The following is a 15,122-nucleotide window of genomic DNA, read 5'->3' as shown; positions in this document are numbered from 1 at the left end:
TAACTTGATGAATAAAAACAATGTAACGTAAAAAAAAAAAAAAAAAAAAAAAAAATGATACAACTTAGTCTAAATAAGAGCAACGTAGAGTCCTCGGATTTCTTAAAAACAACACAACAACAACAAAACATTGTGATAAACTTTGACAACATGTTTTATGGACAAAAATACTGTTTGAAATATTTTTGTTTAAATAAGATCTAAGACGACTAAGTACAGTTTTTCAACCATCTAAAGTTTTTGAACAGACATTGTTTAATAACAATTATACCTTAGGTTCAATTTAAACAAAATCATTACAGTAATCTTCTAAAAGATAAATAGAAGATATGAATGTATTCAAACTTTTGATCATATAAATAAGATCATATTTAAACTTTTACGATTATGATTTGAAATAAATTTTGTGTGAACAAAACATTGGCTCTGGAAAGGACCTTATAAGCAGCCTATCAATGGGGTTCACAGTTTCTAAATGTTTTCATTGTTGCTCTCTCTGAAGATAGGCCTATGTGGTCATTTTCTCACAGATACAACTTAAGGAATTATTGAACATTTCACAGGTGTGAGATGACTTTTGTGACTCTCTAAAAATGTAAGGTGTTTTTATTTATATATTTATTTAACTAAAACTTTGTTTACATTTTATTTAATTATTTATTTATTTCATTTTTGAAAATGTACAAATGTAGGTTTCTGTGATGGTCGTGTTTAGGTGTACGGGATAGAATATACAGTTACGGTACAAAAATCATTATGGCTATGAAAAGCCCCCACCATAAAAATTGAAACCCCCGCATGGACAAAAAAATGCTGATTGAATCTTTTCATATAAATGACATCTAAGACGACTAAGTACAGTTTTTCAACAATCTAAAATTTTTGAACAGACATTGTTTAGTAAAAATAATACTTTAGGTTACAGTAATCTTCTAAAAGGTAAATAGAAGATGCATATGTATTCAAACTTTAAAGATTTTATTTAAAAAGTCTTTTAATTTTAAAAGATCATATTTAAACTTTTACGATTATGCTTTGAAATAAATTTAGTACGAACAAAACTTTGGCTCTGGAAAGGCGTTAGCAGACTAACATTACATTACATTACACGCTGTGACATGATGCATATAGAGATTAGTTCATTTTTTAGAACCGTGTGTGTGCGCACGTGCAATACAGCTTAGAAATGATATTAAATGATTTATTTATTTTATAGTTTTCTGTGATTGTCGTGTTTAGGTGTACATGATCGAATATGCGGTTACGGTACAAAAATCATCATGGCTATGGAAAGCCATCAAAATTGAAACTCCACACGGACAAAAAATTATGATTGAATCTTTTCATATAAATGAGATTTAAGACGACTAAGTACAGTTTTTGAACAGACATTGTTTAATAACCATTACACAAAATCATTACAGTAATCTTCTAAAAGGTAAAGAGAAGATGTGTATGTATTCAAACTTTAAAGATTTTATTTAAACAGTCTTTTATTTTTAAAAGATATTTAAACTTTTAAGATTATACTTCTTATAAATAAACTCAGCACCTGATATCCTGATCGCTGAATTTGTGTGACTCTCTGACACACACACACACACACACACACACACACACACACACACACACACACACACACACACCCTTTGGCTGGTGCTTTTTGAAAGCTTCGCAGGTCAAACGCTGGTGTAAAGAGAGGCCAGAGGGCCCTGATTTCTAAACATGTAAGATGATTTTTTATTTTCGTGAACCCGTTTCATACATTGCGTTGTTTCATGAGCTGTATGTTTTTTCTTCAACTCTCTAAACATTTAACTGATTGTTTCATAACATGTAGGCCTATGTTTTTTCTTCAACTCTATAAACATTTAACTCATTGCAATTTTTTTGTGAATCCATTTAATTTAAACTGGATAGTTCTACATTTATTTCAACTTTTTGTGTGAGGTTTTAGTAAGATCTTTATTTTATATTATTTATTTATAATCATTTATATTCTTTTAAAGAACAGAATGCTTTATGTAAGCTGATTTTTTATTCTTTTGTTTATCTAAAACTGAAAGAATTGGTTTCAGTAAGATGTTATTTTATATTATTGTATATTATATTATTTGTGTGAAATATACATTATTTTATAAAATCTCTGTTTCTCACTATCACTGTGCTCTGGAATGTGGAGGAGCAGAAGGAGGGGGATGTCAGAATGCGGAGGGCGCGCGCACCACTCAGGCCGGGGCTGTGCTGGAGAGGCGCTTCAGTAAACACTCTGTGATCTTTTGTGACTCCATTTTATTTCAACTTTTTGTGTGAGGTTTTAGTAAGATCTTTATTTTATAAACATTTCATTTATATTCTTTTAAAAGAACTGAATGGTTTTTCAACATTTGTGTGTGAGATAAACTTCCACAGTTTTTCCCTTATCAGTTTCACAGTACAGCCCGGATGCGTTAAGGAATAGGAGGATCGTGTGTGATACCATCTTCAAAAACACACACTAACTGTCATGTTCAAAAGGCTTCAACAGGCTTCAAACAATATCAAAACTAGCTGTCATAGCCATGACGTATTATTATAACACTTTCTGTCAATATCAAAAGGCATCAAACAATTAATACTTTCTGTCAGATACACTAAAAAAAATGCTGGGTTGTTTCTGTAAACAAATTGTTGGGTTGATTGTGCTGGGTCAAAAAGTTGACAGGGCTCACAGGTAAAATCAGCGGGAAATGAGTCTCTAATGTAGGCTAGCTAGTGAGTTGTGAGTGAAAAATCTGCTGGCGTAGTTTTAGAAATACTCGTCAGATGAAGTGACTGAGGTAAGTTCCAGCACAGTCTGCGTGTCTCTTCTGTAATGTCTCGAACCATCGTTTCTGCTAAACAAAGGCTTTCAAGAGCTTGATATAGCCTAGTTTTTTTTAGTAAATGTATGACTTGCAATCTTTATAAACAGCGACTGAGGAAAGGAGAAATAAATGGACAGGTTTTGAGAAGAAAATTATACCCGTTTAGTTGAACGAATGATCGTCAATATTTAAAACTTAAAAAATGTAAACTTACATGATAGCCTACCCTATCACCATGCATGTCATCTTTCATTTTATTGTGTAACATCTAAACGAGGCGATCATCAGCGCTGCCAGTCAGGAGATTAACGAGCAACTTTTTGGGTTTGTGAGTTTTAATGTTAAAGACACTATCAACATTACAGTAATATTTTACTTTTAATAAAGTAATGTTTTATTTCAATGCCTTAATGTTGATAATATTTGTCCAAATTACTCTTTTATTACTATTACTATAATTCAGTTTGCAAATACTGAATACACATTTTGTTTATTTTTCACATTTAGTCATTTGGTAATGTTTGCAATAATTTTAATTGCATTTTCAATAATAAATTGATACTTCCACAAAAAAAGCTTAACTTGCATGTCAGTTTTATTGCAACACTCTAAGTGATTGTCCGGGAAGCAGACACACTCTATCAGTTTAAATCTAGACTAAAACGCATCTCTTTTACCTGGCATTCATATAGAACATTATACATTTCTATTATTCAAATCAGTTAAATGATTATTAGGCTGCATAGGTCAGCCGGAACCGGGGACACTTTCCTATAACACCTGATGTACTCATATTTAATAAGAAGAATGGCATCTATGCTAATGTTTGTCTTTCTGTTCATTCTAAAGTTTACTGAAGTCAGCCGGATTCGGGCTGTATCCAGATCAGAAGGTGGACCTGCGCCTGGACCCATCCATGACGCATCCCTGAAGTGCCAGCCTCATCAGCCCTGTGAAGACCTCATCGACACGACTGATCCTCAACAAACTCGTCTCCATACCGATGTGATGACTCCGACTTCCAACCAGATGGAACTGGATAAATATTCTGAATGTTCTTATTCAATCTGACCTCTGACCTGTAATGCTGCCTGAATCATAATTATACACTGTTCGCTCGATGGCCAGAGGAGAACTGAACGACTGAGCCTTCTCCCAAGGTTTTTTTCTCCGTTCTGTCACTGATGGAGTTTTTGTTCCTTGCCACTGTTGTCTTGGCTTTTGGCTTGCTTAGTTGGGGACATTTAATATTCAACAATATTATTGATTTGCCTTAAGGTGGACGATGACGCAATTTTCTTCTAGAAACAAACTTTGTTGTATTATTTTCATGTTAAAGTATCACTGTGAAGCTGCTTTGATACAATCTGTATTGTAAAAAGCGCTATATAAATAAAGATGACTTGACTTGACTTGTGTAATCAACAGGTGAGGACCAACATGGTTGAATATTTACAAAATGAGATGACTGGAGAATTGCTGCACATTCTGTGCCTCAGGGATGAGACGAGGGGGACATGTCAGACCTTTGACATTGATTAACATTTGTATTCGATAAAGAAAAGTATTAAAGAAATGTATAAAATAAATACAAATAAAAATGAGATTGAAATCACATATACAGTGGCCTCTCTGGTTTATTGTATTACAGAGATAATAAAATATTTTACATTCGTAATATAACAAATATTTGTTACTAATTTTATTAAGGCAATGAGACAAGAAATAACCCAGCACATGAGTAAGACTTAACCCAGCAAGAGGGTTAATTTCACCCACTGGTTGGGTCAAATGAATGACCCAGAAATATGGGTTAAATGGTAAAACCCAGCACTTGGGTCAAACCAACCCAGCGCGTGTTCTGTCCAATAGTGACCCAGCGGTGTGGTTAAGGTTGGGTTATTTTTTAACCCAGCAGTTTTTAGAGTGTACCATAACATATTGTTTGTGTCTTCACACAGTGTCTTCAAACAGCTTCAAAAGACTTCAACTTTCTGTCAAAAACTACATGATCAAGGGCTAACCGGGTCAATAGGTCAAAACTTTCTGTCAAAAACTACATGATCAAGGCCTAGGAGGGGGCAACCTGTCAATCAAAAGTCATACTAATTGTCAACCTGTCAATCAAAAGTCAAAACTAACTGTCAAACCCCTTTGATCCCTTTGATCTTCTTTGATCTTCTCTGATCTTCTTTGATCTCCCTTTGTTCTCTGATGACCCCTTTGATCCTATGCCAAAATGATTAACATTACAAGTAGTGAATACCCTCCACCACCTGTCAAAAAATGATTGATTGACAGGTGCCCCGCCCCTTCCGGTGACAGGTACCCGCCGTACCTGTCACCGGAAGGGGCGGGGCACCTGTCAATCAATCATTTTTTGACAGGTGGTGGAGGGTATTCACTACTTGTAATGTTGCTGTTTAAGCATAAACAACATCTGCAAAATTACAATGCTCAAAGTTCAAAGCAAAAGCAGATGTTTTCTTTGAAAGAAATCTCTTTTTAAGGACTACAACAAACGGCTGGTAAGGACTACAACTAGCTTCTTCAGGGTTAGTGACATCACTAACCCTAAAATTGACATAAACCCTCCCCCAGGAACATGCAAACAACAAAGGGGGTGAGGACATGTTGAGAAGACGAAGAGTTGTTGTAGTAGAGCATATTTGTGAGTCTGCTCAAGCTCTCGCATTCCTCTTTTCACATTTATTGCAATACAGTATGTAACACACATGCAATACTATGTTATAAAAGCAAGATGACAACATTAGTTATGAAGGATTATGTGTATTTTCAGTCATCTTTAGTCAGATGCATTTAAATTGTGACTGTGCCTCAGATGCAATCAACAATGTGAAGGTGTGAACCATACAGACATATGGCCAATAGAAACTGATGAGTGTGAATGACAAAGCAACAACATTGCTCTAGAGTATGAGGAGGATGGCCAGAGACAAACTCGCATTGTGACAAAAGTGGTAAAGAAATATGTTCCATATAGAATATGCCAACCAGCTACTCCAGAGCAAATTGACAAATGGTCAAAAGAATTGCCAGACGTGTACAAGCAACCACGGAGAGCTTGGCAATTTCTTCAACGCTTACAGAAAATCTACAATTTACATCCACTAGATGGTGTGATGATTGTTAATGTGAACTTAAGGGAAAATGACCAAAAGAGGCTAACTGAAAGTGTTGAAAACAGGGTAGGCAATTCTCAAGAAAACACTGAGGCTGGATAGGAAGCTGTACGAACATTCTTGTTTGAACCGAAACCTGCAGAGGTTAATTGGGCCAGAATTACCTCATGCATCCAGAAGACAGGAGAAAGTGTTGCAGAGTTCGAAGAACACTTCACACAAATTTGGTTGGAACATGCAGGTTTAAATGTCAGCGAGGATCTCGACAAGGACACTAGCATGCCTCTGAAAACTGCTTTTACAAATGGAATGAAACCTGAAGCTTCAAAAGCCCTCAAAATCCGATATGACGACTGGGGTAGTGAACATCTTTTAATCAGTTTGTTGAGTGGTCAGCAAAGATTGAAAGAACACATGAAGTCAAACTCAGAGCATTGCGATCGAAAACCATGTCATACCACAACAGGACAATGTATAATGAGCATAAAGAAAATGAAGATTTTGGACATTCAAAAACTCAAGGAAGATGCAGGTTTTGCAATGAGGAAGGACACCATGGGTTTGTAATTGCAAGCTGAGTTTAAAACATCAAAACGATGATGAAGACAACCTGTTGAAGAGGTTTCAACAGTTGACAGCCAAACAAAAACAGACTCTGCTAAAAGCTGTTGAGAAGCAGGGAAACTGAAGAGCCTGTCTCTGCAGTACCAACTAGTGACATCTCATCCAACAACTAATGGACTGTAGGTTATGTGTTATGTGTATGCAAAAATGACAAATGAATACACCACCCCAAAGTTAAAAGCATACACAGAAGTCTCAACAACTGAGGCCAAAGGTGATGTCCTAGTAGAAGGTGCTGCTATAAGCCGTAAAGGAGAGAGGTGCATTTACAGCGCCATTAAGACAACTTCAGCAAGTTTTGCCATGCATGTAAACTGATTCAAGATGAAGCATCCAGAAAACAAATGCCATCGGTGATGGAAGCTAAAACAAAACTGATTAATGACAAGTGTAATGTGTGGGTGACGTATACGTCACCCATTGGTTATGTGTGGAGGACCAAATCAGGAACACTGAAAAAAATTATTCATTGAATTGAATCAATTTTTTTATGGTAAGTGGACAATTGATTTTAGCTACATTTAAACAAATGTATTAAGTTGAACTTATTACATTTTAGTTCAACTTAATGCATTTGTTTAAATGTAGCTTAAATCAATTGTGTGCAACCACTTACTATAAATCTTTTTATTAAATTCAACAAATAACTTTTTTCAGTGAAGAGAGTATTTAAATGGACTGCACCTATGGTGTGATGCAATTGGTTGTAACACCCGCCCCATTTGTTGCCGTCATTTTGGCTTGACGGGCTGCAAACGGAAGGTATGCGTAAGTGATTGCGTTTGATCTACTTGTTTATGATGTGACTGTTAAATATTCTCTGTTTGTGCTGGTATAGACTGGAAGGTAGCATGTTGATAATTTTGACCCTTTAACACCGGATAGGTTGGACTTGGGTGAAATCGTGTTTATTGTACTGGTATTCATTTGTAATTTTTTTTTGTTTCTTCATGAGGGCCACTTACGTTGGTGTCCTCTGGGGCTGTGGTAGTGGGGTCTCCCGATTCACTTGAGAGTGCTGTGTTTCACCTGTGTGGTGTGGTGGGGTGGGGTGTGAGTATTGAGTGAGCGTTTTTCTTTCCTTGTAGGTCACTTCCAGCAGGGTGTACCCAAGGTAGATGCCCCTCAGCCCTGCATGGTTGTGTTTGAATGTGTTTGACCTTGGTTGGAATGCATGTTTTTTTCTTCTTTTGAGTTGTTTGTTTCTTTTGGTGATTTACCGTTGCTGTATATTTACATTTCAACTCATTAATAAAAAAATTTTTTGTCAATTCCCTTGTGTATGTTTTGAATTAAGCGTTTAGTCAATACCCTATTGAGGGGTAGTTTTATGAGTGTGTCTGAAGTTTTTTTGGAATAAAAAAAAAATTATTTCGTAGAACCCATAACTCTGCCCATTCATTCGCTGATAACGAACCTGTGTGCTTTGAGTAGGTAAAAGCCGGTGGCTTGTAATGAATTCTTAAAGTGATGATACACAGGGCAACTTTTTGAGCAATGTTGCTGGGCAATCTTGCCGAGCGATTGTTGCTTGGGCACTTTCCCATTGAAAATGGGCAATACATTTCTATCTGGATAATTTTTATCGGTCGTGGGGCCTGTGTCTCATCTGGTTGCCCGTTGATGGTAACATTGCCCAGCGACATTGCTCAAAAAGTTGCCCTGTGTATCATCACCTTTAGGGTGTAAGTCCCTAGGTGGCGTAGTCGACAAACAAAAATTATATTTGGAATTATCTCTTAGATTAGGCTGACTCCCGTTTTGCCAGTAACCGTTCGTCACACAAGCAATACAGAAAGACTGACCACAAGGAAATTGGACTATGCCCTTTTGAACATGTCACAGACCGGCCCAGGTAAATCTAACATCTGACAGCCTTGCCAAACAAATGAAAGACTCAGCCTGGCAGTACACAATGCCAAGAATCAAGTTTTGACACCTCCAAAAGGGGGCTGTGGTATATTGCCCAGTTTAACCATTTGGTTAAAGATTCTAAGGACTCAGAGGTCACCACTAGAATCCAGGATGGAAAGCCCACTTCAGGATCTCATGGTAACTGATGCAGCAGTTAAGGTGCAGAGAAAAAATGAGTGGACTGACATGACCCATTGGGATTTGAAACATCTGCCTAGAGATGAGGGATAGATGGCAGTAGTGTTTATCAGAGTCCAGATATGGTGGGACTAGGGTTTTTAGGTTGTAGCTTGTCACCTGAGGATGAAGACATAAACATACCAGCACTGATAAACACTGTAGTGACAGTTAGGAATGATTTGTTTAAAATCTTTTCCTTGGCAAGATACGTTTCCCTTTTCTCTTGTGTGTGTGATTGCAGGTGTTCCAGAGGATGAGCAAAGACATCCAACGCTTAGATTGCACTGCATTGGCCACCTAGATGAAAACTTCTGAACATTCACAAAACACAACACTATCCGCCACTTCCACAAGATCACAACTCCAAAATAAAAGCTTTCAGAGGACTCAAAGCATTCAAGACGATGCAAAGTTTCACCATGAACTCTTATCATGTCATTTTAAGTAATGGTTAATGGAACCTGAATGCAGCATGCAGTATACATGATTAATGGAGTTTGTTTTGTGATAAAAAATGATCAAATGGGGGATTGAAGGATTATGTGTATTTTCAGTCATCTTTAGTCAGATGCTTTTAAATTGTGACTGTGCCTCAGATGCAAGTCAATTCACCTTCATTTATATAGCACTTTTAACAATATGGACTGTTTCAATGCAGCTTTACAGTGATAATAGGACATTAAAGTAATAGAGATTGTTTTGGCTTTATAGCAGCTCTAGAATAAAGTTATTGTCCAGCTAAAGTTAGTTTTGATCGATTCACTTCCATTGCAAAGATCATTAGTTGGGACCGCTTACACGACACCGTTCTAACAGAAAACCCTTAACGCGCTCCGGCCCGCTCATTTGCAGAATTATTATCGTTTCCGAGTAGCCGGAACTATTTTGACAACGTTTTATCTGTACAGTGGTAAAGGGAAGGAGAAGGGGGCCTTCACAGGGGAGAGACTAGTTGACACTTCAGGACTGCATTGTCGTTGTGTCCAGGCGCAGGTCCTTCATCAGATCTGGATGCGGCCTGGATACGGCGGACTGCGGTAAAACTTGGGATAAACAGAGAGACTATTATTAGCGTAGACGCCATTCTTCTTATGATGTAACGAGTACATCAGGATTTATGGGGAGTGTTCCCGGCTGACCTAAACTATGCAGCCTAAAATTGAATTATAGAAGTTTATAATGTGTTATGTATATTCTAGGTCAAAGAGATGTGTTTTTAGTCTAGATTTGAACTGACAGACTGTGTCTGCTTCCCGGAGTTTTGGTGCTAAATAGGAAAAGGATCTACCGCCAGCAGTCGATTTTGATATTCTAGGTATAATCAACTTAGCCTGGTTCTACCAGACTCTAGTACATTTCATTTGTACAGAGAGTCTGGCCTCGCTCCATTGAGAAACGTTTACTTCCTTGTAGGCGGGTTCTCTGTTAAAGTTCAAAACTATTGGATCTGCCCAGAGTCACTCAGGATCTGCCATAGCCAATCGCTAACGTGTGGTTGACTGTGACGTATGTCATGCGCCGAAACCGGCCGGCGGAAACAAGAAGTCCAAATGATCAGAGGATTATGTTTAGAATAAGATGTCTGTCAACGAGAGCTGCTGGTTTTGTTAATCGAATTTAAGAGTTCAAGGAACAATTGTAAATTCTAAATGTATATTTGACACTAAGGACAGTGATGTATTCAGTCAACTGTCGAAGCTGGGTCTAATCATTAACAATACGCCGCTGCGGTCGTTTCGGATCTGCCGCAAATGCTGTACAGTGATCACCGGCTACTGCGCGATATGGAAACAACTTTTCTGCCTCCTTCACTTGGTCCTCCATTAGTGCAACAAGAGGGGAGAAGACAACAACTATCGGCTTTGCATCCCTATCGTTCGCCTTAGCTAACTCATTCACCACTAGAACTGCCAGTCATTTTTACCGTTTTGAATTTTATATCTGCAATAACTTTGTTGAAAAAATAAATACAATCCTTCTGGTACCTGACTTTTCCTAAAAGTGTCTGTATTTTCATTTAAAATGTTTTTCATATAAATTACACATAAGGCAAAAAAACAAACAAAAAACAAATGAACATAGCCTATTATTTACCTATTTCGGTCATAAACGGTCATATTGACCGCACTGAATTTCGCGGTATTATTATACCAATATACGCAACAATAAAATGTGGTAAAAAATACACTAAACATATTCAACACAAATCATTTAAATGTAATGATATTCAGAACAGAACAAGAATGTAAAAATAACTACCCAGCTAACAATTTAACGTTCTGGGAACGTTAGTTTTTGGTTCCCAGAACGTTCCCTATTGGTTAGCCAGGAAAGTTTTCTTTACGTTAATAGAACGTTCCCTATAGGTTAGGGGAACGTTCCCGTAACGTTGCCGAAAGGTTCCCAGAACGTTCCCGGAAGGTTAGGGGAACGTTCCCGGAACGTTGCCGAAAGGTTCCCAGAACGTTCCCGGAAGGTTCTCGGAACGTTCTCCTAACGTCTACACATCCTGATATGCCTGTACACAAATTATAGGTCTACAAACATATTCTACATTGTTTATTGTTCAAACACTTAAGAATCCTATGAATATATTATTACAATAAATTGAATTTACAGAAACTATCATTAATAAGTAAATCAATCAGTTTGTATTAAATAAATAAATCAGCACACAATCCATGTTTTTGTTGATTCATTGTTTAATTATCAACCTAAAATAAGTCATTAAAAACAGCGTTAGCAAAATGTATTCAGGAACAGTAATTTACATTTAATATTTCAAACATGAAAATATTTCAATAAATAAAACTGCACAAACATTTTAATTAAAACTATCTTTTGCAAACTGTAGCCTATAACGTTGGCTAAAAAGTTGAAAAAGTATTTATTTATATACAATATACATGAATGTGCCAATCTTCACACTGCTCAAAACATTTAAACTCCCAACACCATCTGCAAATTTAACAAGAAAATAAAAAGACAACGTGTTACATGGACACACAATCCCATGCCAAAATTCAAGCCCTGTAATGGCATTAATATTCATCTGGAGCAAATGAAAAGAGTGAGGTGGGATTGTGTGTCACAAGCTGTAGGAGATATGAGAGCACGAGCGCTGCTGGTATCATGTATTTATTCAGATATTTCAGCATCAATGTGTATAGAAAAATGTATATATTTCAAAACACTACATTGCATTTATTTATATTGCACTATTTATTATTTCAGACTACAAATCAAAAAAGGAATGTTTTATATAGGGGTAAGGATACCCATTAAGCCTCTCTCTCTGAAGTCAAATAAAAAACAGAGAAAATAATATTTAAGTCTAGTGAACTCTGACCTGCGAATTCGCTCTACCTTTTATGTATAAGTCTCACCTCCAATGAAGAATTTGAAAACCTGTAACTGCTGTGTTGTTTATGAGAAAGAAAGTGAAAAAAAGTTTGAAACTGCTATCATTTTTTTTTTTAATCTCTGTGACTTTACACCTACAAATTCCACTGTCACAGGTGCTCAGTTTTGCTATAATGAAACCCTCACAGAACATGGTAATAATCAGCCATCCATGCAAAAGCAAAGGTCGGTGTAGTTTACAGGTGCATCTGTCCAGGCCAACGTCTGATGCCTTGATGCCTTCCGCTGGAACCTGAAATAAAAAAAATAGTACAGTTCAAAATCTATCATACATACATCTCATCTGGTATCACAAATTATCATTCCAGGTTCACTTTAAGATATGCTCAATATTAGTGCTGCACGATATTGAAAAATTTTGAGTTTATTTAGAGATATCAGCCGTATGGTTTAGTGCATGCGCTAACGGCTCCAGGTTTGTATCTGGTAAATTACCCCACTAATAATGCCCAGAATGGTACCAAACTACTACAGTAGTACAAATAGGTTCTGTACTCATTAAACGAGGCATTGGAAAGTTTGTAAGTACATCAGGAGTTTATTTAAATAACACTTGCCTGACGGCGAATGCTACTGCTGATGTTGACGTCACTTTATGAGTACAGAACCTATTTGTACTACTCATTTTCCCCGACATAGAGCAGACCGGCACACAACAAAAACTGCTGTTCGGATGTTCCCTTTTCTGATATTTTAGCATTCGTGACATTTTAATTAAAACAGAAGTAAGAATTTTAGTGTAATAAGCAAAAATTAACAGTAAACTCAGAGATCACCTACCGCTGCAGATGTGTACGGAAGTGAAAAGCGGAAATGCTTAGACCTCTTTCCGGTTCGACCGCTGGGCGCTCCGCATAACCCCTATTGGGGGGATTTTGTAGAGGAGTGAACCTGCATAGAAAATTACAATAGATAACAAGCATAGATAAATACAATAGAAGAAAAACACAGTTGAAATAAGCAGTGCATTATGTTTTTCAGTTAAATCTAACTTATCAGGTACAGAAATTGATTTATCAAAATGTAAAATAAGTCTTCACTGTAAAAATAAAATAACTATAAAATTAATGTATCTTTGCTAAAGCTACAAGTCATTTTCTCTTTTGATGTTTGATCACCATTGGCGACACAAACAGCTGCGGGTACGTTAGGCTGCTGTCCCTTTAAGACGAATGCGCAGAACTAATATAAATGACACGCATCCGTTTTCTTTCTGTTTAAAACACAAGACAAGAGGAAACTCGCCATTTTGACTTCATTTTGCGTGCACGTGTCTGTAAAAAAAAAGTGAAAGAGAACTGAATTCGGCTAAACTCACCTTCTTCATCTACTGACTGTGGATGGCATCAAGGTCTTGTCCTGAAGAATCACAGGGCCAAACAATAGGGATTTTATCTCATCTGGTAACAAGAGCAAAGCCATAACTTTAAGAACTCTACTGATATATTTACCCCCTGATATTGCATTGGGGATATCAATTCAAACATTTTTAAAGGCTAAGAGTATGAGCCACAGCTGCCCAAGATATCAAGGGGTTGCAAATTAGTCATGGCTATAAACCTGTATGCATGGCATCTACTTTGTATTTTTTATAAAGCAATGTTCTATGCATTTGTCCCTGTCAAATAAACATTAAATAAATAAATCTGTGAAAAATAACTGCCTAAAGTTGTCGACCCCCTGAACCGCATTTAAAAGTACAAAGAATTTCAGTATTGATCAATAAAAAAAATACATAAATACCTTTGAGTTGGACAGTATGGTGTCAGTCTCATTGGCCAACATAATTCAAAACAGACCTAAAGAAATAAAATAAAATATAGTAATCATCAGGATATCATGTTATCATAATAGTTAAATGAATTATTATAACTATGACCATTATAATATTGTATTAGTCGCCTATTATTTAGCTGATTATTTAGCTTACAGGCTTCTCAAGGACAATCTCACTGAAAAAAACTTGGGGTTAATGATTTTAAAATGTGAGACTTATTTCAAAAGCATAAATCATACAGACCCCAAACCTTTGAACAGCAGTGCACTGCATGTTTGAGGTGGTTTTGCTTACTAGTCATATGGTTCATAGAGATTTTCTTGGACAGGGAGTGCAGCAGGCCATCACAGCATGATGATCTAGGAACATAACATGCTGTTTGTCACAGAGCCAAAAATATTACATGTGATAGGTTTATTACAAGGAACCAAGCTAGAACAGAGGTGAAATGCATAAAAGATAAATATATACAAATCTTAAGATAATATATTGTGAAATAAATGCATATGGAATTATCATCATGATTAAACAATAACTCACCCCTTGTTGTAGAGTTTTATTTTTTCTCTCGCTATTCTGAAATCACATTTTAGCAATATTGGTAAGTGACGTCACTGATTAAGTTAACAATACAGTGCATTCTTTTAGGTTAGCCTAAATAAATTAGCTTACTTCCCATTGACAAATTACCAGCAAAACTGTATCAAAAACTGTTATCTACACTAAAGATGTGTTTAAAAACCCAAACTTTCATAAATAAGACCTTAGGCCTAACGTTGTCTTTTGAAAACGGTTAGCTAGCGTAGATGCTAACGGACTTTTTCAAAGACATAAAACCATTTTTTTAAAATAAATATTTAACAGAAGCGTGTCAATTACACGTAAGAAATGTGTCAGGGGCGTTTGTGTGTATTATTTGTGAGATTTTGTTGTCTAAACTTACCTGAAAGCAGTGAAACCAACAGCGAGAGACGGGAGTTTTGTTGTTTGTCAGTTGTCCATGACGTTTCCATCTGCTCTCGCGCAGCGCACGTGCTCCAGTGTTTGATCACGCGCATGCGCATTAAAACACTTCAAAGTCACGCAGCATTTAACATATAGAATTAAAATATATAACATAATTTAAAATATCATTAATAAAAAGTTATTGCGAATAGATCTGAACGTTGTTGGTTATCTTATAACCTTAGGGGACCGTACTGACGACGTTGTCAG

At 36.5% G+C, this 15,122-nt stretch overlaps 1 long non-coding RNA gene across 2 annotated transcripts; it reads right to left on the bottom strand.

Annotated features, from left to right (window-relative positions):
• Window positions 1–11,399: 11,399 nt before the first annotated feature.
• On the bottom strand, window positions 11,400–14,922 carry LOC311300862. Of its 2 annotated transcripts, XR_014629384.1 has the most exons (7): window positions 14,851–14,922; window positions 14,448–14,483; window positions 14,202–14,266; window positions 13,874–13,929; window positions 13,449–13,530; window positions 12,911–13,021; window positions 11,400–12,362 (listed from the first exon to the last, which is right to left on the bottom strand). It is a non-coding gene; the product is annotated as an uncharacterized lncRNA (long non-coding RNA). The 2 variants fall into 2 exon arrangements; XR_014629385.1 differs by lacking the exon at window positions 14,851–14,922 and having other exon boundaries at window positions 12,223–12,362; window positions 14,448–14,587.
• Window positions 14,923–15,122: the final 200 nt, after the last annotated feature.

This window comes from Rutilus rutilus (assembly GCF_951802725.1).
Source record: "Rutilus rutilus genome assembly, chromosome: 12".
Classification (NCBI taxonomy): domain Eukaryota; kingdom Metazoa; phylum Chordata; class Actinopteri; order Cypriniformes; family Leuciscidae; genus Rutilus; species Rutilus rutilus.
Note: the sequence above shows the minus strand (reverse complement) of the source record. Positions and strands in the feature narration are given on the sequence as shown.